Genomic DNA, 24223 nt, shown 5'->3' with positions numbered 1-24223 from the left:
CCATGTTAAACTATTATACAAGAAACGCATCCTCGGTGATTTATCCTGAGATCATGGGGTGTTTCGGGTCTCACAACATCATACACCCTCACCCAGGCGACCCAGCCAAGGTTTATCAGACCCGACTTGCGTCCCAGTAGCAGTCCACGGATCAGCCCTCTTAGTCCACAACCACCTCGTAGTTTTCTTTGCGGCTTCGCTCACGGATTGAATGGCCCTCTTCTTGGCCGCCCCTGTAATACCTAGCCGACAGAGGACTTTGCAAAGAGAACGTCCCGCAAAGCCTCTACAGCCAACTTCTACAGGCTCATAGAAGGTTTTTTAGGCTCTCTCCCCCTGCACCCCTCCACCAGTTCCTGGTACTTAGCGCATTTCCTCTCATTTGCTTCCTCAATACGCTCTTCCCAGGGCACAGTAAGTTCCAGCATGATCAGATGTTTTGAAACCTCAGAGTTAACTATCATGTCTGGGCGGAGGTTGTTACTTACAATGTGCTGAGGGAACCTTAGCTGTTTTCCTAGGTCAACCTGCAGCTGCCAGTCTGAGGCTTTGTGGAGGAGGCCTGTTGTTAATTGTGGCCGTGCCTGAGGTTTCTCTCCAGCTTTGATGAAGGGGACTGACTGCCTTTTTTGGTGCCCGGTGGTTTTTGCTGGTTTTTATGGCTGAGGCTAAACTCTCAGCAAGTGCTTTAAGCACCTGGTCGTGGCGCCAGCAGTAGCGGCCATCAGGCAGAGCCTTTGGGCAGCTGCTAAGGAGATGTTCTAAAGACCCTCTTCCAGAGCTATGAAGGTAGGATGGTGTTTCGCTCTTCCCCCAGACATGGAGGTTTGCTGGGAAGTCTGCATGCAAGATGTCTATCCAGGTAATTCTGCACTGCAGTGTGCTCTCCCAACTAGTCCATGCTCCCTGCTGCCGAAGTCCCGTCGCCCTGCTCATTCGCTCTTCCTCCACACCTGCTCGGACCTCTTCCTGGAGTAGACGGTGTCTTTTTTTCTTTGCCATTGGCCTGGCTGACCAGAGTCTTTGGGAAGTCGCCCAAGCCCGCTCTTCCTGTCGCCACAGTGCCGACCAGGGCTTTTTGTCTCAGGCATAACTCTGCCTCTGTCATGTGTGTGGGTGGCTAGAGAGCCGGTTGGACCCAGAAGCAGAGGCGGAGGCACGCGGATCAGAGACTAGAGGATTTAATTAACAAAAACCAAACACAAAGCACTGCAGAGCATGTTCACAAAACAAAAACAAAAACTTACTTGGCGAGGCATGAAACGTGGACGAGGCAAGAGACAGGACCATGGACTAGACAGGACATGAACACCATAACAGAGGTAATGAACCAGCACAGGAGGAAGGCAAAGACAAGACTTAAATACAGACAGGGCAGACAAGACACAGGTGGACACGATCAGGGCTGATAGGGACCAAAGGAAGTAAAACTCAAGAAACAAGACAAGACAGGACCTTTCAAAATAAAACAGGAAACAGAAAACAAGACAGAACAAGAACTAAGACGAAAAACAAGACAACAAACTCAAAACCATGACAGCCTCCTCCACTGCTTTTCCAGCCTTCCATTTCCCTCCTGTCCTCACTTCAATACCGGCTGCTTACACCTTGCCATCCCTGAAGTCCCCTATACTGTAGGACTTCTCTGGTGCGTACCACCATAAATTCTTCCGTGAGGACACTGAAGGGCAATTGCAGGATATTACTTGTCCCATACAACGCTGCACTGGTAAGACTACGTGGAAGCCCCAGCCACCTCCGAAGAAAGCCACTGATCTTCCTTTCTAGGGACTCTAATGTCACTGGGACTGCATAGACCAGCAAGGGCCACAAGACTCTGGGCAGGATGGAATGCTGGTAGATCCAAGCTTTAAATCTACCCGCAGGCCAGACTTGTCAACCTTACTGAGCCATACTTAAACTAGCCTTTTAGCCATCAATATTTAAAAATGTATACTAGATCATTTTTAACAATATATGTATCTTTCAAATGAAATACTAATCTAATGTGCAAAAAAATCAAATTAAATTAAAGACGTGTCCTCGTGGTTTCAAAGATTCTCCTCTTCATCTCCTTTAGCTGCTTTCTGTTGGTCAAGAACTATCTGTAGAACTCCATGCTTTCAGTTATTCTTCCATTGGGAGTCATGTCACTGCCGCGTCTCCACTTTTGTGTTCATACTTAAGTTTGGTCTAAGGTGTAAGCTTTTTTTTTAAGTTATTCATTTTTTTTGTTTGTTTCTCTTAAAAAAACTTTAATTACTCGTCTACTTTGCCTCCTCCACTCAGGCTAATTGACACCGCACAACAATACTATTATAAAATCAAAAATGCTATAAGGCTGTAGTAACATTTTGTGCTCAAAAAGACATTTTTATGAAACAACATCAATATATCCAGTCAATATTTTTGAGATCAGTTAACTTTTTTTCCAATCCTTTTCCACATAAAGTCAATACCTTCACCGTACATATAGCAAAAGATCCCGTTGTAAGAGATGGATTTGCACAACTTTAATAACATATGTTAATGGAAAATAGATTGTTGAAAGGTTTGGGCTCACAGAAATGTTTTTCACTGTCAGGGTTCATACGTTTTTCAAAATTATTAGAAGTAACTTTTGAAAAAGTCACAACTCTATCATAGGTCCTTCATTTGTCTTGAAAAGAAAATTCAAACTATAAATCAAGTGTTAAAGCACTTTTTAAGCACAAGCGGTGCAAAGTACTTCACAGAATATAGCAGTTTTCAAATTTTAAAAGTCACTTGCAGCCAAACCAAAAAATACTAAACGAATCCATTCAAACATACAAGCACACGCACTTCCTTCTGCACAAACACAAATTCTGAACTCTATTTTCCAGGATGACCAAGCAGCATCCAGGGGTTCTGTCCACACTGGGAACTGCATCTGGGAACACAGAGGGCATCACTACATGGCCTTTTCAAAGTATGGTGCTAGACCCCAAACCAGCAAGACAAGGGCAATCCCCATGGCAACAACCTAGTAGAGAAAGCAGAAACAGTGGACAAGTCTCATGAAAGAAAAGCTGGAGACAAACTTTTAAAAGCCAAAAGAAAGATTCAATATGCTCATTTAACATAGCTCAATATTTAACTTTGCAATTAAAGTAAACTTTCTACCATGGTGTGCATATACCACCTTAAAATGAAGAATAAAATGATGTGCAGTTCTTTTTTTTTTCTTTCTTCCCATTTAAAGTTTCTATAAAAGTGATTTGAGCTCAAGGGGGCATTGACGGTTCTGAGCTGATAATTGCTTCTGTAAACACAGGTTTCGGTGCTACTGCACCTTTGCATTATTTACCAGGTAACTGAGCAAGAGAATATTAAATATTAGTTAGAGTTGCTTTGGCCTCTGGGCTTTCAACATTTGCAATGGGAATAGGTGTGTCAACATACCCAGGATGTATTTTTGCTTGAAAGATGAAAGGGAAAAAGCTTGAGGAGGGAGAATTTAGCACAACAAATAACAAACTGTTTTGACAAGTTAATTGAATTTCAAAGTATTTTTTAATGCTACAAGGGTAAAAAAAAAAACACAAATATTTAAGCAGGCATTTGCAATTACTCTGCAAAGAAAACAGCCAAAGACAGGAATACACAAACACCACCATTTTACTGTATATAGCAGGGCAAAAAAGTATGTATGTAGTCAGCCATGAATTCTGCAACTTCTCCCTCTTTAAAAGATGTGAGGCTTGTAAATTTTGTCATAGGTTTACTTTAACTGTGAGAGACAAAATTAGAAAAAAAAATCCAGAAAATCTCATTGTTTAGTGTTTAAACATCTTATTTTGCAAATTACACTGATCAAAAATATAAACGCAACACTTTTGTTATTGCTCCCATTTTTTTATGGTATGAACTCAAAGATGTGAAACATTTTCCACATACACAAAATAACCAGTTCTCTGGAATATTGGGGGTGTATTCAGTTGCCTTTTCTTGTGGCCAGTCTAAGGCACACCTGTGCAATAATCATGCTGTCTAATCAGCATCTTGATATGGCACACCTGTGAGGTGGGATGGATTGTCTTGGCAAAGGAGAAGTGCTCACTATCACAGATTTAGACAGATTTGTGAACAATATTTCAGAGAACTGGTTATTTTGTGTATGTGGAAAATGTTTCACATCTTTGAGTTCATACCATAAAAAATGGGAGCAATAACAAAAGTGTTGCGTTTATATTTTTGGTCAATGTATGGTTAAAAAAGTATGTGGTCAATAACAAAAGTAATTGATATATATATATCCTATATTGGCACTGACAAAAGTCAAGCATTTTGTAAAAGTCTCCACCAGGAGATCCTCCAGAGCAGCAGTGGTTTGGGGCTGTCGCTGGACTACACAGACAGATTTTTTAGTGGGTTGAGATCTGGAGACTGGCTAGACCACTCCAGGACCTTAAAAAAGCTTTTTTTTGGTAGCCACTCCTTTGTTGTCAGGATGGTGTGTTTATGATCATTGTGATGCTGAAAAACAGAGTCACATTTCAACCTCAATGCAGTCACTTGAGGTTTTCACTCAAAGTCTCAAAATCCTATTCATCCTTTACTTTACAAAGATCAGTCATCCTGTCCTCTTTGCAGAAAATCATCCTTAAAGCATGATGTTTCCACCCCCATGCCTTATAGAAGGGATGTTGGGTTTTTTTTGTTGCAATTTAGGATTTTTTTCTCCTTTTTTACAATTTGTTTTTACTAAAACATCTTATTTCTGAATCCCTGGTGGTGTAGAGTCTTCTTGATGCTAGCCTTTGTTACTTTGGTTCCAGTTCTCAGCAGGACATTCACTAGCTTCCCCTGTGTGGTTCTGGAATTTTTGCTCATCGTTCTTGTGATTATTTTAACCTCAGGAGGTAAGATGTTGCATGGAACCCCAAATTGAGGGAGATTTTTCATGGTCTTTTCCTTCTTCCATTTTCTAATATTGATTTCTTTACACCAAACTGTTTACCTGTTGGTATGGTGCAGTTTTATTTCTTATTTTTGGTGATGGCTCTTTAGTCTTAGTTTGGAGTGGGACTGTCTGACGTTGTGTACAGGTGTCTTTTATCCTGATAATGAGTTCAAGCAGGTGCCATTAATGTGACGAGTAAATGAGGTGGCAAATAAGAACAACAGTGGCAAATGGAAGGCCATTACAAGTGAAAGGATCAAAAATACATATTTCAAAGTGTTTTATAGCTGTTGCTATGGTTATTAATATTAAAGCGGAAGTTATTTTAGCTGAGGTACTACTACTAATGCATATATAAATGCTTTCTCAATCTTTTGTCAGACTGTAGCTCCGGCCCTGTGTTTGGGTATACCTAAGATGAAAAATAGCAGGCCTCACTCATCTTTATTGGAAGAGCTGGTGGCTGACTAAATACTTTTTAGCCCCTCTGTGCATAAATAACTGCCTTGCTTTTGTGGTCAGTATGTGAGTCTCCCAAAAGTAAAATACAAAACCTAAACTTAACTCAAAAATGAAAGTTTCATTGGCAAAAAGTGAAAAAGAAAAACTTTAAAAAGGTGCACAAAGCAGCCTCTATGTAGTAGAATAGAAGTTCATCTAGAGCCCGGGTAAGGATGACCTTCAACACGCCAATAAAAGCAATGGCAGGCAATGAAAATTTGGATACATAATCCTCCATCAAGGCTATTTCTTCTCTAAAGGATGTGAAGGGAAGTGGATGTTATAATTATCTCAGTAGGATAGGAGCACATTCTGCACACAACAGCATGGGATTGATGACAGAGTGTCCATCTGATTGTCCTGAAAGTATGTAAACAAATCTATGACATCTGTTATAAACAGATTAAAACACAGATTACTGTTGAGCAGGTAAAATGTGACATAGAAGCAATGAATGTGTTTGTGATTTGGTTTTATAAAATGTAAATGTCTTTGGATTTAAATAAAACTTGGTAGGTTTTACCTTTAGTGCAGAATGAAAAGACAATAATGTGCAACTTTTTAGAGATATATCTAGCATTTTCCTTCAAATAAACCAGCATTGTCTTGGATTACTCCAATAAAACCAACAACATAGGAATATATAAGTCTATACTTGTTAGAAATATTCTTATTTTAGGTACTGCAAGGCCCCTGCAGAGTTGATGCAATTAACATACAATAGCACTGTGGCCCCATCTTACTGAGCAAGGCCAAGTTGAATTAATCTCAGACCCTCATATGGTGTGACCCTCAAGTGATTTTTCATCTGGCTCCACATCAAGAGAGAAAAATGTGTGCACGTAGGCTCAGAAGTCTTACCTTTGTGAAGCTATTGTTGTGTGTGCAGCAATAGCTGGCTATAGCTGTCTGTTCCCTGACACAAGATAAAGGCAGCTTTGAGCGTTAGGTTTGATTAGTGCCAAAGTCCTTGGAAGAGAAAATCCATACTTTGATGGAAACAGTAAAGATGGGATAGTAAAAAAAAAAGCAACTTAGAACTGAGTAAATAAAGTATAACTTTCTTAACGACCCAAAGTTAGCAAAAAAAAGTTACTGATATTTGTGGTTCTAAAAAAGGATGTGTGTTCTGTTTACATTGCAGCCGACTGAATAGTGTAGTGACAAAATATCTTGAGGTCAAGACAGCGAAAAAGCTAGGCACATGATGCATTTATGGGGCCGAGAAAGAAATGCTTTCCCCAGAGCAAAAAAAATGTCATCAGTGGATTTCTGACAAAATATGGATTATTAGACTAAGTTTTAGACAAACGATTAGCAGCTCCTACACCATCAAAAGGGCTGTGCTCCCATCTCTACTACTATAAATGTTTAGGGGTTAACCAAAAATGTGAATGTAAACAAAGGAAGAAATGTTCAAGAGAGGGTTTTTCTAGAGAGACTTTCATTGAGTATTAGGTGGAATCTTTTGTTTGATAAAATATTAATAGCCCCCCTTTGAGGGGTTCAAAGGAAACTGCATCTAACATCAAAGATGACAGAGAATAACCTCTGACATCATCCAAAATGCTCTTAACAGAGAAAATTAAGCCTCAGATAGGACAGAGACGTTAACCGAAGCCTTAGTCACCTGTACGGGTGCTGGAAGTTTTTGGGCTCTCCAGGGCCGTAGAGGGTTGGGTGGGGTAGCTGCATCAGTTTGCCCTGTGTGTTTCAGCCATCCCAAGACCCAATAACGCCATGTCTGAATGATAGCTTTCATCTTTTAACATACAAACCCAATTTAATGTGAGCATAAACATTACATTTTTTTCATTAATCATGTTTTTTTTTTAAACTTAAATAATCATAAATATTTCATATCTGTTAGGTAATAATACAACTGTTAATATATGTATGAAAAGAACAGGTCTGTTCTTATTTTCCAAAAGTAAGAGGCCATGATTTTGCTTTTGAACACAGCTAATTCAGTGACCACTATTTCTCTCAGGAGAATAAATTAGAACTTCTTTGTCTTCAGTGTAATTTTAGTGTAAGCATACTTTGCAGGATAAGGTGCTTTTCTCCAGCAGCTGTTCTGTAAAGGCCCATCAGCCAAATCACCACAGGAAGTGGTTGTAAAAAAAAGTTCTTGTCTACAAACTGCACGAAATAATAAGGAGAGGAGACCCAAAGTAAAAGTGACAAATGGAAGAAATAACATAAAAAGTAGCAAAAATTCATGGGTAGAATAGGAAAAGATTTAGAAAGTGAGGGCTACGTTTGCATGAATGGTAATCAGAGCACTTAAGGCTGTGACCTACAAAATTGCAAAAGCAGTTCTGACAGGTTCACCCTCAGGCTCCCATGTATATGATAAAGACTTTAGAAGCGAAGGAAGCCTGAAGGTACAACATGACTGGGGGCAGGGAAAAAAGTTTACACTTTTTGTAGGGCAAAGAGAAATGAACTCCTGGGAGTCATCAGACAATAATCCATGAGTAATCTCATTTACGTTTTAGCTGCAGTCTTCTAATTACTTTGAAGCATGCAATAAGTTGGAAATGAGATGTAGAGCATTATGATTCTTTGTGCTCTCAGTGAAAATGCTGATAGAGACTATTTGATGCAAATTTCTGATAAAGATGAGAGCAAGAGTTTGCCACAAAAAAAATGTTGTCTTTTTAATTGTAATCAGCAAAATAGAAATACATTTTTATTCATTGGAACAACCGTGGCTAATGTCCCATAGAGGGATGAATGCTGGTTTACATTGGGGCACAGGAGAAAAAAATGTGTTGAATGTAATGAAGAAATATGAAACATGTGAGGGCTGCACAGTGGAGGAGTTGTTATCTCTCTCACCTCACAGTGACAAGGCCCTGGTTCAAATCCCAACTGGGACCTTTCTGTGTGGAGTTTGCATGTTCTCGTCGTGCATTTGTGGGTTTTCTACAGGCACTTTGCCTTCCTCCTATATTCCAGAAACATGTTTCATAGGTTGTTTGGTTAATTGGTGTTGCTAAGTTGTCCTAGGTGCATGTGATTGACAAACCATGACCCCAAAATGAATTCAGTGGGTTAAGAAAATGGAAGGATGGAAAAATATATTGTCTTAAGTATTGTAACATTAACAAAATGTAAAAAGAAAACAATGACAAACTCAAGATGATTTTAAAATACGTAATTGATTGATTAACTGCGCAAAAGATTAGAACTTTCCTATGTCCCGCTCCTGCCCAGCTCCAAGAATATATATCTAATATCATCCTAAACTGAGTGATAACTGCAAGTGAAGGAACTGCACAAGAGCCAGAGTGCAAAAGCAGCATCTCCCCATCTAAGAACAAACACCACCAGACCAATTAACAGGACGCATAAACAGAATAAACCAAGTTACAGCTAACATTTCAGCATGTTGGTCTGAAACAATCAATGTTATAGCTTGAAAAAAAAACCTACTAATGTGCATTTCAAAAGAAATACAGCGTACAAGAGGATGATTGGAATCTTTAGATGGGTAGAGAGACTTTGAGATGCATCATCAGCTTGAAAGTCAACATTAAATACAGTTTTAATTTTAAGGGTACTCATTGAAAAGATGGTCAATTAGAAGTTTACCACATAAAAAAAAAACATGTGATTAGCCTTTTTCGTGCACACCTTTTTCATGATTTAGAAATAAGCCCGCATTGATATTTTTGGTCAGCAGCCTAAAAGACACAAGCATTTGGAGCATACGTTGCCAGACAACAAAGCGTTTTTAGTTTTCAGCCTAAAATAGCTACACTTAGAGCATAAATGTAAGTGATTTGAAATGGCAGCATTAAAATGAGACAGCACTAGAGCAGACTACAAATGACAGACTCATCAAATGGTAAATGCTGCGGGAAAGCCTGATTTCAAGCTTCTGCTCAGCTATATGCTGATGCCTTAATGCCAAAGGTCAAATGATTAAAACTATTTAGAAAAGTACTAAAGGAGAGAGTATAGCACAGGCTCTTAAATCTACTTGATTTTCATTATGACAAATTTTAAAGAAAACTTATTTTTCAATTCTGCTTTAGGTCAGTAGCATGTTAGGAGTAAAATGTGTTTTTCCACATGCCTATTTTTTGTTTCTTTTATTTTTTTACATTTGAAACAGAAGAAATTACAACTTTTCAGGAATGCAAACATTTTTATTTCTAATCTCATATTTTACCTTTACAACAAAAAAGGATTTTTGATTGGCTGAGATTCTATTGACTGCTGCTGCTCTGTTTGCTCCAAGAGTCTTTATGCTGCGGAGCCAAAGGACTTAGGAAGAGAATAAATCTGACAAACGCTTGTTATTCATTTTACTGCAGCAAAAAAGGAAAAGAGTCAGGAAACTAAAGAAAACTAAAGTATGAGATCCAAGGAAAGTGCTGTAAACCACTGAGCTTGTTAAAGTTCTGACAGGTTACCTGGCGGCTGCCAGAGGCCCCAAATCCATTTAATAAGATGAACAGGAACTCTCCCAGTTGTTTGTCTTTCACAGAAAACCCATTAAAAAGTTCCCCATTCCTTGGTTTACAGTGCATTCCGCTTGTATCCAATAAATCATGCTGCTGTCTCAGGTGTCTGCCGACTGTGGTCTCCCATTTGTACTGAACCACTTTAACAACGTTCCTGCCTGGTACAGAATTATCATAATGGTGATGCTTAACTTCAATCAAAAAAAGACGAAAAAGGATAAATGCTTTAACTTGGAGGTTGGTGTCAAGCTAGCCTAAAACTTTCATCTAACAGGAGAAGAAGCAGATGCTAAAATGGTGAAATTTAAGTGAAAGATTAGACTTTGCAGAGATTTAAAGAAATAAATTTGAAAAACAAAGAAAGAAAATATGTTTTTATGTCAACAAGACATAATAAGGTTTGGGGACTGAACTGAGATAAGCTTTTTGACATTGATGTTTAGACATAATAAATGTTGCATTTTTAATTTTTTTTTATTTAGCTTTTACTGTTTTTAATGCATAAAGCCAACTTTAAGCCTTTAATAAAAGCAGGAATGAAAATAATGATTTATGAAATGGTTAAAAAAATAAACTTATCAGCTCTTTTCTGGTCAAACTTTATCCCCTTAAAAAACTAAGTTTTATTTATTTTTTCTTTGTGAATTATTAATGACCAAATATTCACTATTCTCACCCAAAAATTAATCATACTGTATTTATTTTTGTCTTTAATGAAAGTTTTTTTTTTTCTTTTGTTTTACTTGTTCTCTGCCACTTGTTACACTGACATAACTGTGTGGATCTAGCATGCAAAATAAATATATTGAAATGTAGGATTTAAAATGTTTTTTTTTCTTAACTGGAATGTTTATATACCAGTTTTTTTATTTCATTTTTTAATTAGATGTTTGGCATAAATGGTTTAGAAAAACAGCATCTCAGGAATCCTGCCCAGTTTCTATAAGCAGTTTTTTTTAATCAGTAAAAAAGACTGTTAGGAAATATTGTAACATTAAGAAAAAATGCAGAAGCTTTGGATAGATTTTCTTTTCTATTCTGTTAAATAAACAATTCTGAAAACCTTTGGAAATGAGTTGGCTCTTGTGGTCATCAAATCTGCATTCACAAAGGCTTTTTTATGTGTTAAATTCACTGCACTGGCTCAATAATACTTGAAGAAATCACTTTCTCAAAGCATGATTTCCTCTGCCATCAACAGTTTGCTTAAAGCAGGAACAAACATGACTCAGAAACACAAGAGTTAGTGCCAGTGAGCCGAAGCTTGTTTAAAGTGGACTTAGATAAAGGCAACACTGTCCTCCACTCCACTAAATCACCTCAAATGGCTTTTTTTAGAACTCCTGGACTTCACATACTTCTGACTGAAGTAAAGCCCTTTTAACCATTATTTTTAAAGAACTGACATTCTTGTTTTATTGTGGTAATTAAAACTGAACATTCAGTCAGCAGACATGCAAAAGAAAAATTATTGTTGATGTATTTGGAGGGTTTTTTTTTTTTTTGGTTCCCATCGTTCCAAAGCCTGTATACGGCGCCCAATGAAGGAGTTACATGCTGCATATCCAGAAACCAAACATTTGGCTTGATTGTGAGACTGGGAGCTAAGAATGTTTCTGCAGCCACAATCAGAATAAACATTTTATCATTTAAAATCCAATGTATTTCTATTTATTATAGTCATCTAAACAAATGTCAAATCACATTGAAAAAATTCCTTTTTTGTTGTAGTTTGGCAACCTAAAACATCCCCCACGCTCATGCAAATTCCTAACTTCTTACATCTCTGGACTGCTTTGCCTTGCCAGCAGTCCAAGATAGCAGTTTAGCTCACAGGTTTTGTAAAAGTATTTAAAAAGATTATAAGAGTAGCCTCATTTTCATAAAAACAACATGTTGGTGCTGCCTGTCTGGCTTTGAAAAACTTGGAAAACTATAAGAGGAGTAGTGAAAGGAAAATCTGTTTGCTGCTTTCCTTTTTGGTGAAATCACAAAACCTGTAGTTGTAATTTGTGCAGCGAGACAGCAAGTCACAGAATATAAAATGACTTTATTATTATTGCACAAGGCATAAAATTGTATATTTATTTCCCAAAGAGAGAATCAAATTACGCTGGCATTACAGATTCTGTATTATGCAGAAGAAGGAAAGGAGAGAAGTGACTCCAAAAGAAATAAAATGTACATTGTAAAGAAATCAAATTATCTTTTTGTCTACCATATAGAATTTTTTTTGTCATACAAATTTTACATGAATCCTCAGAAGACAGAATCTTTGGCACAAGAATATTGGAAACACCATGAGATGCTCTTCTCAGTACTGGGTGTAGTAGGAGTGACCCAAAAGGATAGACCAGCTGTGGGCCACGCCCATCACAAACACCTGATATGACACTCATGACAGTTCAAAACCAAGGAAATCTGATGTTAAAGTAAACAGCTGTCCTTCCAGCTGTCTGACAGAAAAAAAACCCCCACAAAACTGAAATTCAGCTTATTTACCCAGGATTTGTATTGCATGATATGTGTATTTTAGAACTATCAACCTTATATTTTTATTTTCATAGAATAGAAAAATATAAGGGCAAACATTATATTGTGGCAACCTGGAGAAAGACAATTAACATGGGCAAGTGGGAAACTTCTTATTTCATCCAGCAGGTAACTAATTAAAAAAAATCACCCCAATGCCTCATGCGGGTGGCACTCACAAGGGGAGAGATTAAATCTAAAATTACTGGACATCTGTCATGTTAAAGAATGTTAATGTGTCCCTGGGAATTCTGTGATGGAGAGGGGGGATACATTTCAATGACTGTTAGAAAATTAACGTGTGCATTGCACTGCAATGTTGAAAGATTTAACACATTTTCTTTTTAATGTGTATCTACTCTTTATGATGTAAAGCCTTGAAAATCCTTTTTATTACAGTGTTGTTGTTGTTTTTTATCTCTCTAATTCCCTTGCTGTTAGTAAAACAACCCCCACTTTTGACAAAAGTGCTGCTTTCTTCTGCCTTTTTAAATACAGAATGAGCTCCATGAATTGTGCCATCCCAGCACCCTTACCATTGCTGGGCCATTCAGTTCATGCCTCATACTCTGATGCGGGAGACCTTTAAGGATGATGTGTGGGCTGATTAATTACATCTCTCATTGGCTCTACCTCTGGGACTGCTGGAATAGTCTGCTGAAGATAGGACCAGAGTTAAGCTGTAGCAAAATTTTACCCACAATGCCAAGAGGAAGGTCAGTACAATGAAATCCACTGAGACGAGAGCAGGACAAAGAGATTTTGTACGTAACGCCTTATGATGGATGCAACAGTCATTCAAAATCCCTTCCAAAGTTAAAGGCTTTCACCCTAAAGTATAGGTGTGAGTAAATACATAAATACATACATAAATTACTGCTTTTTTTTTTCTTTGCGGGGATCAAATGGCAACACACAGGAGAGAGACCACAACCACTTAGCCCCTTTTTTCTGTGTTGGTGAGCTTTATTTTGCGGTGGCACAGTGGACTTTATAACAAACGACATTTTTATTTTAATTTAAGTACTTTATGGTCCGGAGTCCGTGACCTGACATGGTTAAAAAAATATTAAATCATTCCCACAAATTAGGTTTTCGTTCATCCAAAATGATAATTCGTTCCCACACAATCGTAATTAGTTCTTACTGAATAATTAAATAGTTCGCTCGAACGTTATCTTTTCTGGCTTGCCCCGATTTTGTTGAACAGGATGTGAATCTTTTCATCTAGGTTGCCATATTTGACAAGTTTCCCTTTGCAAAATGTGTAATTACACTGTTTCCATTAAATCGTTTATGCGAACAAACACAAACCAACTTATGCGATAAATCATTCAAAAACACAAATGTGAGCAAAACTTTGATCTACTGCATATACATTCAAATTTCTGTCTGTGTATATCTCATTACAATGCATGGAAGACACGGAGGATGTTTAGAGATCGGATTTATTTATCTTGTCATACTGAAGCATATATATATATAAATATATATATATATATATATATATATATATATATATATATATATATATATATATATATATATATATATATATATATATATATATATATATATATATGTATGTATTCACATCTTTATGTCAGGGTTCATGAGATTATTCAGTCTCTCCCAGTATTGTGAGCTTTACTCTTGTTGCAAATGCCACTTTCTGTCGCAACTTCCTTCTCTCTGTGACCCACATTAGTTCGAGAGAGGAGAAATCAAAACAAGAATCAAATTAGGGGATCCTTTTATTATTGTCTCGATGAAAATATGAAAAATGTCATAAGATTTGGAAGGTCCGAGCTGGCTGCCTCCCCATCCCACAGCGGAGCTTGGTCAGCCAGCTATGGCGAGACGCCTGGGGGCCAGCATAGCAAGCAAACGAGCTATGCCGTCCAACATAGCAAGGCTCTGGTGGCAGACAGTGACTCTCTGTCTGCCGCCCAGGGACCACCTGGCGTAGCCTGTGCTATCGCTCCAGCCCCGTGGGCCCTGTGACAGGGTGGCGACCTGTCATGGGTGTTTCTCTCCTTCGCCCAACAGTAGCCGGGACAGTTTTCAACAACCCAGCAGCCTCAGCGGGTTAAAAAGATTTATGCAAACGGTCTACCTGTACAGAGTTGTTTGGTCACGTGACTCATTTAATTTGAGAAAAGACTTTCCATTGCAGTTTTGCACTTGCACAAAAAGCCCCCTCTTAAATCTGCTGGAAATTGGTCCTTCAGAAGACAAGAAAGCAGACATGTTTTGTACAATAACCTTTAATGATTTACATTCTACCAGGGAGCAAATAAGTATTTGTCAGTCACAGATTCTGTAATGTTCATCCTCCATTCAACCGTCCATCCATCTGAACGAGATTTTGTGAAATTTTTGCATATAAAAGATTTTCTAAATTGCATTTTCTGGTCAGATATGATCCCAAATTCCTTGAAGGGATACTTAGAAATGGTTTTATGAGGTCAACAGTATTTCAAAAATAGAAAGCGGGTCTATTGGGGTTTTGCGGCCAAATATGCTATAATTTGGTTTAGCTGGCACTTAGAAGCAGCAATTAGGAAGAAGCTATTTTACTAAAACACATTTAAGTTCTAGAGATAGTATAAAAAGCACATGAAACCACAGTAAACAAATGCCACACACAGGAACACTTCGCTTTCTAAACCAACAGCATAATCCAATTAAATGTTTTCAATAGAATTGAGCAGCATTATTTATTATCCCCTTGGGAGAAAGACAATTCTTTTGTTTTTTTGTTTTATATTTCTGATGTTACATATGGTCTGCCTTCAGGCAGACGTTCAAACACTTAGTTTCAAGGGTGAGACAGATTCTTCAGGACACACTGAGTCTTTTTTAAAGGCAGAGGGAACAGTTCCAGTGGTTTTCTACCGTGTCATGTAAACAGCTCTCTTTCCAGAACAACACGCCACATAAAACAACCTCGTTTTGGAGATTTTATTATGACATTGTGTTCTAAAATACTGTTAATGTGCTTGGCGGTGGGTAATAAATCTGTCTCCAGTGCTCGCAGAACATGCTCAGAATAAAAAGTCAGATGGTCATCACACAGCTTTTCCTCCTCTGGTTCCAGCTAAAACCTGTCTTGGCTTATACAAATACTTGTTTTGCATGACTAATTATTTGGATAAGAAGTTGATGTCAGCTCCTACTTTCACTTAAGTACCATTTAATGGGGTTTGAAATCACTAACGATGCTAAACACAATGGAACAATGTGTGCCTAATTTGACTCCTTCTCTCTTCTGGGTTTGCTGTGGCCTTGCATTTACCTCTGTTTGAATTAAACTTTATTTGAGCAATCACTTGCTCCCCCTTGTTACAGATATGAGTCATTTCCATACAATATAGGAAGCAGGGGTTGTAGCACTTAAAGTAGAAAAAAGACTTCTTCTACATATTTTGCAGTGAAGCTGGGCTCATAGACACAACAGGAGATCTTAGGAAAACTGCGTTTCTAATCAGTTTCTTTTCACTGGCTCTAAAGGTGAAACTTTTTTAAGAGTGGAGCTCAAGGGCTTATTGTGGAATTTGCCTTGATAAGAAATGATTTATTTTGTTGCATATACCATCCACAAATTTGGAAAAAAAAGCTTTTGATCAGATAAGACAGAGTTTACACCTGCTAGAAGGAAGCAGTGCACAGATGCTGCATCGTTATTGAAACACCCACAAAAAAAGCACATTGGGGTGAACAATGCAAATAAATATCAAGAGGAAATGATCAGTCTGGAGTTATTTTGTGTTTTTGTATTTGCATTTTTTTGTAAAAGGGAGGTATAAATGTGTACTTTTTTCATATATGATAAAAGTAAACAGTCTGCCACATCTTGGTTTAAAGGACCATTGTATATAGGAAATGTAAAACATTTGGAAGTTTAATTAATCCAGCCCTTTTTTCTTTTTTTAAATAAAAGTAAAATTTCATTATTTTCTAATCCCCCGAAAGCTTTGTGCAAACAGATTATGTGTGTTTAGCACAAATAACTGAAACATGAAATATAGATTAAAAAACATGAAAGAGTAAAAGACTGATATTTTTGTAGCGGACCTGTTTGGCAAAGATGATTCAAAAAGGCTAAAAGATTATTGTAATTATTAAAAAAAAAATGAAACAAATAAATATATATATAAAATGTACATCATTGGACTAATTAGAATGTCAAAAGGTCATTAAATTCAAAAACTTGGTGTTTCAATAAATACATACTTTTTAAAGACCTTGGAGCACTTTTAGTTGGCATTTTGAATTAGAATTTATAAAACCTAAAATAGATATAATGCACATGTTCAGATACTTTTGTTGTTGGACATTGGAAATTATTCTTATTGAATGTTTTTTACAGGACGTTTGGTGCAATAAAAAGTGTTGTCCAAAACTGTTCACTTTTGCCTATCAGATGATCAATTCACATGTGACATTTGCAAGTGTGAAGTAAAAAGCTAGTTATTTCACTTTTTCCTAACTGTGATGATCAGTGGATGTGTCCACTCGGCTCATGAGGGAATGAATAGATTTCTGCAGAGACAACATTTCTTGGTGATGCAGTGATGTGAGGACCTGCTCATTTTAAATCTCAGCTGGGGCCTTTGTACACAATTTTCTCCCCATGTTTCCCAGAGGAAGTCAGATTACCATGTCGATGCCAGGGTTCCTCCCACAGTCCATCCGCGTGCATTTGCATTTGGGGTTGGATGGTGATCAGTCGGTAAGAGCAGGGGGGGTGGATGAGCTTTTGACTCTTTTTCTGTGACAAAATTGGACAGGAGGAAATGGATATACAAAGCTGAATGACAGATGAATGATCCTGAAAATAACACACGTTGTTGTTTTCTCCATACCAGGTGGGGAGGTCCAAAAGAAAACCCATGAATATTATTTATAGGTGGACTGAGCTGTTGGGCCCTCTTTGGGAGGGCCCAATATATTTCCTCATTGTGTTATTTATTTACATTTATTTGTGAGAAAGGACAAAAATGGTAGTTTTATGTTTCAAGCTCAAATTTGATGGATTGGTAGGCTTTTTTTTAAGTTCCTCCTCACTCAGAACTGTGAAACCCAACATTTCAACAAAAATGTCAAATTTTTTCCCCTTTTTTTAGTTTATGAACTGCATGTCAGCTACTTTGTTTATACTAGGCAGTTTTCTCCTTCTAGCCAGCAGATTTAAGGAGTTCCTGTTGATTTCAGCGTGCCTGATATCAAACCTTTCAGACTGACCTACTGTCTCATCTCTTTTCACCTTTACCAAACACAATAGGAAACACTTTAAAATGGATCAGGCAGTCTGCCACTTCACCAAAAGAGCATTTGAAGGTTTTCTGCAATTCTGCCTTTGTGCCAGCTCCAGAATAAAGCAGGCTTGTATCAAGCCTGACATCTAGATTGGCCCTATGGGTAAAGATGTGAGATAAGTAAGGGGAGTAAATGGACTCTTAGAGATCTGTGATCTTTGATTAAAAACAGCCAACAAAGAGTCATCAGTCCTTTATTTGGAGTCAGAAAAACGAAGGGCAGCTTGTGTGGGTAAGAGAATCTGAAAGAAGCTGGCAAGTTTTGTTATTTAATAAATAAATGTGAATTTCATGTGGTTCTATACATCTTGACCAATCATCCCACACATATATTAAAAATTTCACCCACATTTAAAGAAATACTGGTGACCAATGACACTGCAGAGAATATAAAACATCTAACTGAGAGACGCTAAAATATGTTTACACATGAAATCAACTTATAGTTTAAAGTAGGGACATTTTGTCCACGTCCCACATTGCCACAGCTTTTGACCTTAAAGCTAAGTTAACAGTGCCCTCAGGCAACTTGTGTTCAAGCATCCACTTCCAATGAAAAGACTATGTAAATGTGCTTTTCGGGCTTCTGTCTTCAAAACTCTTACATTTGAGAATTGTATGTACGTTTTCAGGCTCTACATACAAAACATAGGGCCAGGTTGAAAGTTAAAGCGGGTCGAACTTTGACAAATCAGTGATTCGGATTTGGTATGGAAGTATGGATGGCGCCCCTTTTCATTCACAGAAGATCCATCAGTTTGAAAATTGATCATGGAGAAGATATGAATTATAGCGGTGTGTGCCTGGATGGAATTGACGCCAAGTTGGTCACATATTAGAGGAGGTGTGAAAGAAAAAGGCTGGAGAAAGATTCACGACATTTGTGACCGCTTCAAAATTTTGCACAGAGCTTCTTCCAACTGTAGGTGGAGGACATGAACTAGTAAACAGTAGGGAAAAAAAAGAAGAAGAAGCCCCGCCCTGCTTGTGGAGTGTGAACACCATGGGCTAAATGGGCATTTGAGAACCTGCATTTAGCATGTTGATAAACTTGTGTCACATTCCCTGTGTGTCCGTAGCTTCAGAGTGTACACATTCCACACATTCCACCGGTGTTTTCAAGAACCCAGTCAAGGTTGTCTTATTATCTATTTATTGTGTTTTTATTTGTTTTAGGAATGATTGTGTTATTAAGTGTGGGCAGCTGGCCACTTAAAATTTCCTTCGGGATCATTAAAGTCTATCGATCTATCTGTCGATCGATCAATCGATGCGTCTGTCTGTCTGTGTGTCTTGTCCACCTGCTATGGAAACATGGTGGCATGATGCTGTTGACCTGAGAACAGGGCCAGCTTCTGCTTTGGAACTTAAAGGACTGTTTCTCTTTTTAAATATATACATATTTTTAATTCCATGCAAAAAAGTGGGTCAGAAAATGAATGAATATCTGTTAAATTTTTAACATCAAAACAATAAATACAGTATATTTTCTTACTATAGAATGTAGATTTCTTTTTTTTTTTTTTTTTTACTATTTTAATTAGATTTTTCTGTTATTTCAGTGCTGTTACTTCAGTGCTGTAATGGTTTGCATTCTCCACTGGTTCAAATCCCGACTGGTTTCTTTCTGTGTGCAGTTTGCATGTTCTCCTTGTGCATGCGTGGGTTTTCTGCGGGGACTCCAGATTTCTCCTACAAAAACATGCTTCATGGGTTAATTTGTGATTCTAAATTGTCCCCTAGGTATGAATGTAAGTTTGTGTTGTTTTCTGTCTCTCTTTGTGGCCTTGTAGCAAACAGTTTGTACCCCGCCTTCGCCCTTCAATGGTTCTGTTGACTCCAGCATCCCTGTGACTATAAACAGAAATAAGCGGACGTAGGAACTGCGTAGTTCAGTTCTTGTTTAGGTTTCTTTTCTTTTTTTGGAATGTATCTTAAAATATGACAGTTTTTAACAGCTGGAAATATGATAAATGCATAACATAAATATACAAAGTTAGTATCAAAAAGCACATCTATAAACAGAAATAGTTTGTGTAAAAAAATGTTGCTTGAAATTTTGACACTTGTGTAATAATGTTATGGAATTTTGTGTAGTGATAGATACATTTTAAACTTTTTACAAGTACATTTAGGCTGTTTAATAAATGTTAGTAATTCAAAGTCTACAAAGACAACAATTAAGACTTTTAACAGATTTTTTGCTTGGTAAATAAAATACCCTTCAAATGCCATTGCAATGTGACTACCCCCCCCCCCCCCCCAATCCTTTCTTATTTATTTTTTTGCTAATCTGAATAATTCACAAACTCTGTCTGGGGACTGTTTTTAAAGGTTATGCTTGTAGTGAACAGATTGTATTCAAATATCACAGGGGAGGAGAATTTAAACGGATACCAGTAAAACAACACTCCACAGATTTGAAGTTTTCCAGCCTTGTCCGTAGAGCGATCATGTTCTGTGTCACAAGTTCATTCAGAGTTATTTAAAATCCTGGTTTAAGGTTGTTTGTGCAGATTGCCAGACAGCAATTTCATCTCTCCCTTGTGTCGCCTGCCAGCATTTTCTGAGATGCAACATCAAATATTCAAACTCGTTTTCACAACCATTCTTTACATTTTTTAAGATGTCAGCATGTTGTAATCACAATGTAAACTTTATGAATGTTTCATCATAGATTCAGTGTCAAGCTTTATAATGTACAATTAAATGGCCAATTTGATTAAAAAAGAAACAAAAAAACAACGCATCTGCCATGCATTTTTTCTGTCTATAAATACACTCACAAATGAGGTTTATTACCAAAATATATAAAGTTAGTTTGCCAAACACTGATCTCTGAAAGGCAAACTAGTTTAATAAGTTATTTTATGGATCATGAGCTCAGCCAGTTGAGTAAAGTAGAGCACCTGGAGCAAGATTTATTGCACAGAATAGCAGTGATAGCTGAGTGATTGGGGTGCTCGTCACATGGGCGTTTAATGCTGTCAGCGCTCCTTCTTCCTGGTTGGCCCTAATACCTTTCCCCACATTACCTGTCTGTCCTCTAATAAAAGAAACAAAGGCATCTTCTTGTGTTTTAATTGGCTTGTGAAAAGCTTTTCTCAAGGATCCGTCCTTACACTTGTCCTACATTCCTCCTCAGCTGCTCCATCTCCTTCTATGAACCACTAAGACTGATTGGATGTGCTCACACCTTTTGCCTCCCAACGAACTCAAACAGATATACCTTTTTCTTCTATCTTTTAAAGGGCCTATATCATGCTCTTCTTACGCCTTTTTATATCAAACATTATCCATCCTTAATATGATAATGTGTTTCCTTTGGCTCACAAAAGAACGATTTTTTAATGAAATTTTTGTTATTTTAGCAGCTCTTTTTCCAACCCGGCTTTTGCTCCGTGTGGGTGCCGCCCATTTCATGACATCGACCTAGAGTCGGCCTCAGCAGCGTGTCTGAGTTTTGCCCACAAAAACAAACAACAAACAACTTTTGCAAAGATGGATGTGCATATTGTGATGTAAGAGTTGAAGGAAAGAGTTTTTGCTAGCTCTGGGGAGAAAGTGGGTGTTCAGCCTGGCAGCACAGACTCTTTCCTGGAAGGGGCTGTTCTCGCTTGTCCACATCAGCTGGTTTTCGTGGGTTGGAAGAGGGTGGTGCTCAAAGCGTTTTTACAGGAATACTAAGAAATTTGTGTACAGATCAAAACATTGCTTTTGGGTTTTTTGCTCTGAGGAATGAACATTATAAATACACTTAAAAGCTAAAAAAAAACTGATTTTGCTTGGTACCGACCCTTTAAACATACAGCCAACCTGCCACTCTGCAATGTCTTTCTTTGTCTTCATTGTTGCTCTGGTTTCACAGGTTGGTGTAAATTGGGATTAAGTTGCTCGGTGATTGCCCATACTATGTGGCAGAACTTTCATTGGATTCTGAATAGTGAAAAAAAGGTTGAAGTAGGGGTTACAAATTTACTTCACATTGCACAAAAGTTAGAAGCACTTGACATGGAATATATTTTCGAAACCATTGTAAAAAAAGTTTCTATTAGTAAAAAATGTTCTTTAAATGCAAGTCAAGGGAAAACTACTCCCTTCTACAACCTGCCTGCAGTGGTCATTTAAGAAATTGCATCATTTGCTTCTTCCCGGTTCTCCTTGAGTTTAGAATGGAAAGTGTTAACTTGATTTTAGCATGCTTAGTCCCAGAAGCATTTTAATGGTAATATGTTTGGCCCCTGTAATTTACTATACATAAAAAAAGTCATTTTCTTTTCTTGTTTTTTTAGGCCTTACTTCCAACAAAATTTTCCTTGTGCACAAAATCTATTAAATAAAAACACAGAACATTTAATGTGTGTGGCTTACACAGACAGCTATTATCTGTTTTCATAAACTAAATGTTTTTTTTACCCCATTTTATGCTTCTTTGGTCTTCAACCACATAAGAGGATCTGCACTCAGCAAAAGTTCATATCAGATGTTCATCCAACACAAAACCATGACACTGCTCTCCCCAACTTCCAGCTAATATTTTGAGTGGTGTAACTGGCAGTCTTGGAAGGAGGGCTTTCCCGCCAGCAGAGTTTGGGGACCCTGAGTTTAGGCTTGAGCAATGAGTGAAATCCCAAAGCTTCCCACTGCAGCAGTGGACAGATTGATCAGGACCTAGGCTGCTGCAGTGGTGTGAGCTTTGTCATACAGGTGGATACTTCCACTCCTTCTCATTGTTTTCACAATTAATTGTTTTTCTGCCAGCTGTTTTTTTTTCATTTTGTTACATTTTTTAATTCTACAGGCAGTCAGACATGTAGAGAAGACCCTGAGAGCAGATTCATCTAATATTTCAGATCCGAAAAGCATCAACATTGCAAGACTTTTGCTATTAGGTGATGCAAAAGCAGAATTATGAAGTAATGTGTTGTGGTATGAGGTTTTGTAAAAACATTCATATGAATTCAATTCTTTTCCATTTCATGCATTTTGTATGAATGCATCCATGAGTGTAAAACTTTTTAGGCTTTCAAATAATGGATCAAAGTTTTCTTTGAGCTCAGATCTAGATATGTGTAGCCCAGGTAAAGTGAGTAGTCTTAACTGACCTAAAGCTGCAAATGCGCTTTTTAGATGAGGTGTGATGTACTGATAGCAAGAAAATAGTTTTGTCATGGTTTGGGTTTCTTTTGTCTTGGTTTTTGATTTATTTCTTGTTCTGTCATGTTTGGTTCTGTTTCCTGTTTTATTTTGAAAGGTGTTCTGTTTGGTCATGTTCCTGAGTTTTACTTCCTGGTCCCTATCTGTCCTGATCTTGTTCACCTGTGTCTTGTCTGCCCTGCCTGTATTTAAGTCTCGTCTCTCCCTTCCTCTTGTGCTGGTCCATTAACGTCTGTAACGTCTCTTAACGTCTTCATGCCTCGTCATCCCTTCATGCCTTGTTCCATGTTTCATGCCACGCCACAGTGAGTTTTGTTTTGTGATCCTGCTCTGCAGCGCCTTTTGTTGCGTTAATAAATCCCTTGCCCTGGAACCGTTTGCCTCCTGCCTCTGCATCTGGGTCCTACCTGCTCTCGAGCCCCCTCACATGACAGAATGGATCAGCCATATTTTTACCTGGACCCAGCAGAGCGGGACATGCGGCTTTTGGAGGCCTACTGCCTCGAAGCAGAGAGGTCCAGGTCCTATTGGGACTTTGACATGCTCCAGTTTTGCACTCCTGCTATGGAGGGGAGCCATCTTGACTGGAGAGGGAGCCGTCTTGCCATGAAGGGGGGTCGTCGTCGCTGTCGTCCCCGCCGTCCCCTTCAACATCCCCTTCCTGTTCCGGAGGTGGTCCCGGACGCACCACAACCCGCTCCAGTGGTGGTCATGGACGCACCCCAACCCATCCCTGCTCCCAGGAGGGTGCCGGCTGCACCCCAACCCGATCCTGTTCCGGAGGTGGTCCCGGACGCACCACAACCCGCTTCAGTGGTGGTCATGGACGGACCCTGACCCATCCCTGCTCCCAGGAGGGTGCCAGCTGCACCCCAACCCGATCCTGTTCCGGTGGTGGCCCCGGACGCACCACAACCTGCTCCAGTGGTGGTCTTGGATGCACCCCGACCCATCCCCGCTCTCAGGAGGGTGCTGGCTGCACCCCAACCCGATCCTGTTCCGGTGGTGGTCCCGGACGCACCACAACCCGCTCCAGTGGTGGTCATGGACGCACCTCGACCCGTCCCTGCTCCCAGGGGGGTGCCGGCTGCACCCCGACGTGTCCCTGCTCCCAGTGGGGTGCCGGCTACACCCCGACCCGTCCCTGCTCCCAGGGGGGTGCCGGCTATACCCCGACCGGTCCCTGCTCCCAGGGGGGTGCCGGCTATACCCCGACCGGTCCCTGCTTCCAATGCCACGCCTGACCCGCCAGAGCTCGGCTCCACGCCTGACCCGCCAGAGCTCGGCTCCACGCCTGACCCGCCAGAGCT

At 38.8% G+C, this 24223-nt stretch overlaps 1 pseudogene; it reads right to left on the bottom strand.

Moving 5' to 3' along the window:
* On the bottom strand, nt 1–23959 carry LOC105354769 (annotated as a pseudogene).
* Between the last annotated feature and the right edge of the window lie 264 nt (nt 23960–24223).

Source organism: Oryzias latipes, chromosome 9 (assembly GCF_002234675.1).
Source record: "Oryzias latipes chromosome 9, ASM223467v1".
Lineage (NCBI taxonomy): Eukaryota > Metazoa > Chordata > Actinopteri > Beloniformes > Adrianichthyidae > Oryzias > Oryzias latipes.
The sequence above is the reverse complement of the archived record's forward strand: the minus strand, read 5'-3'. Positions and strand labels throughout refer to the sequence as shown.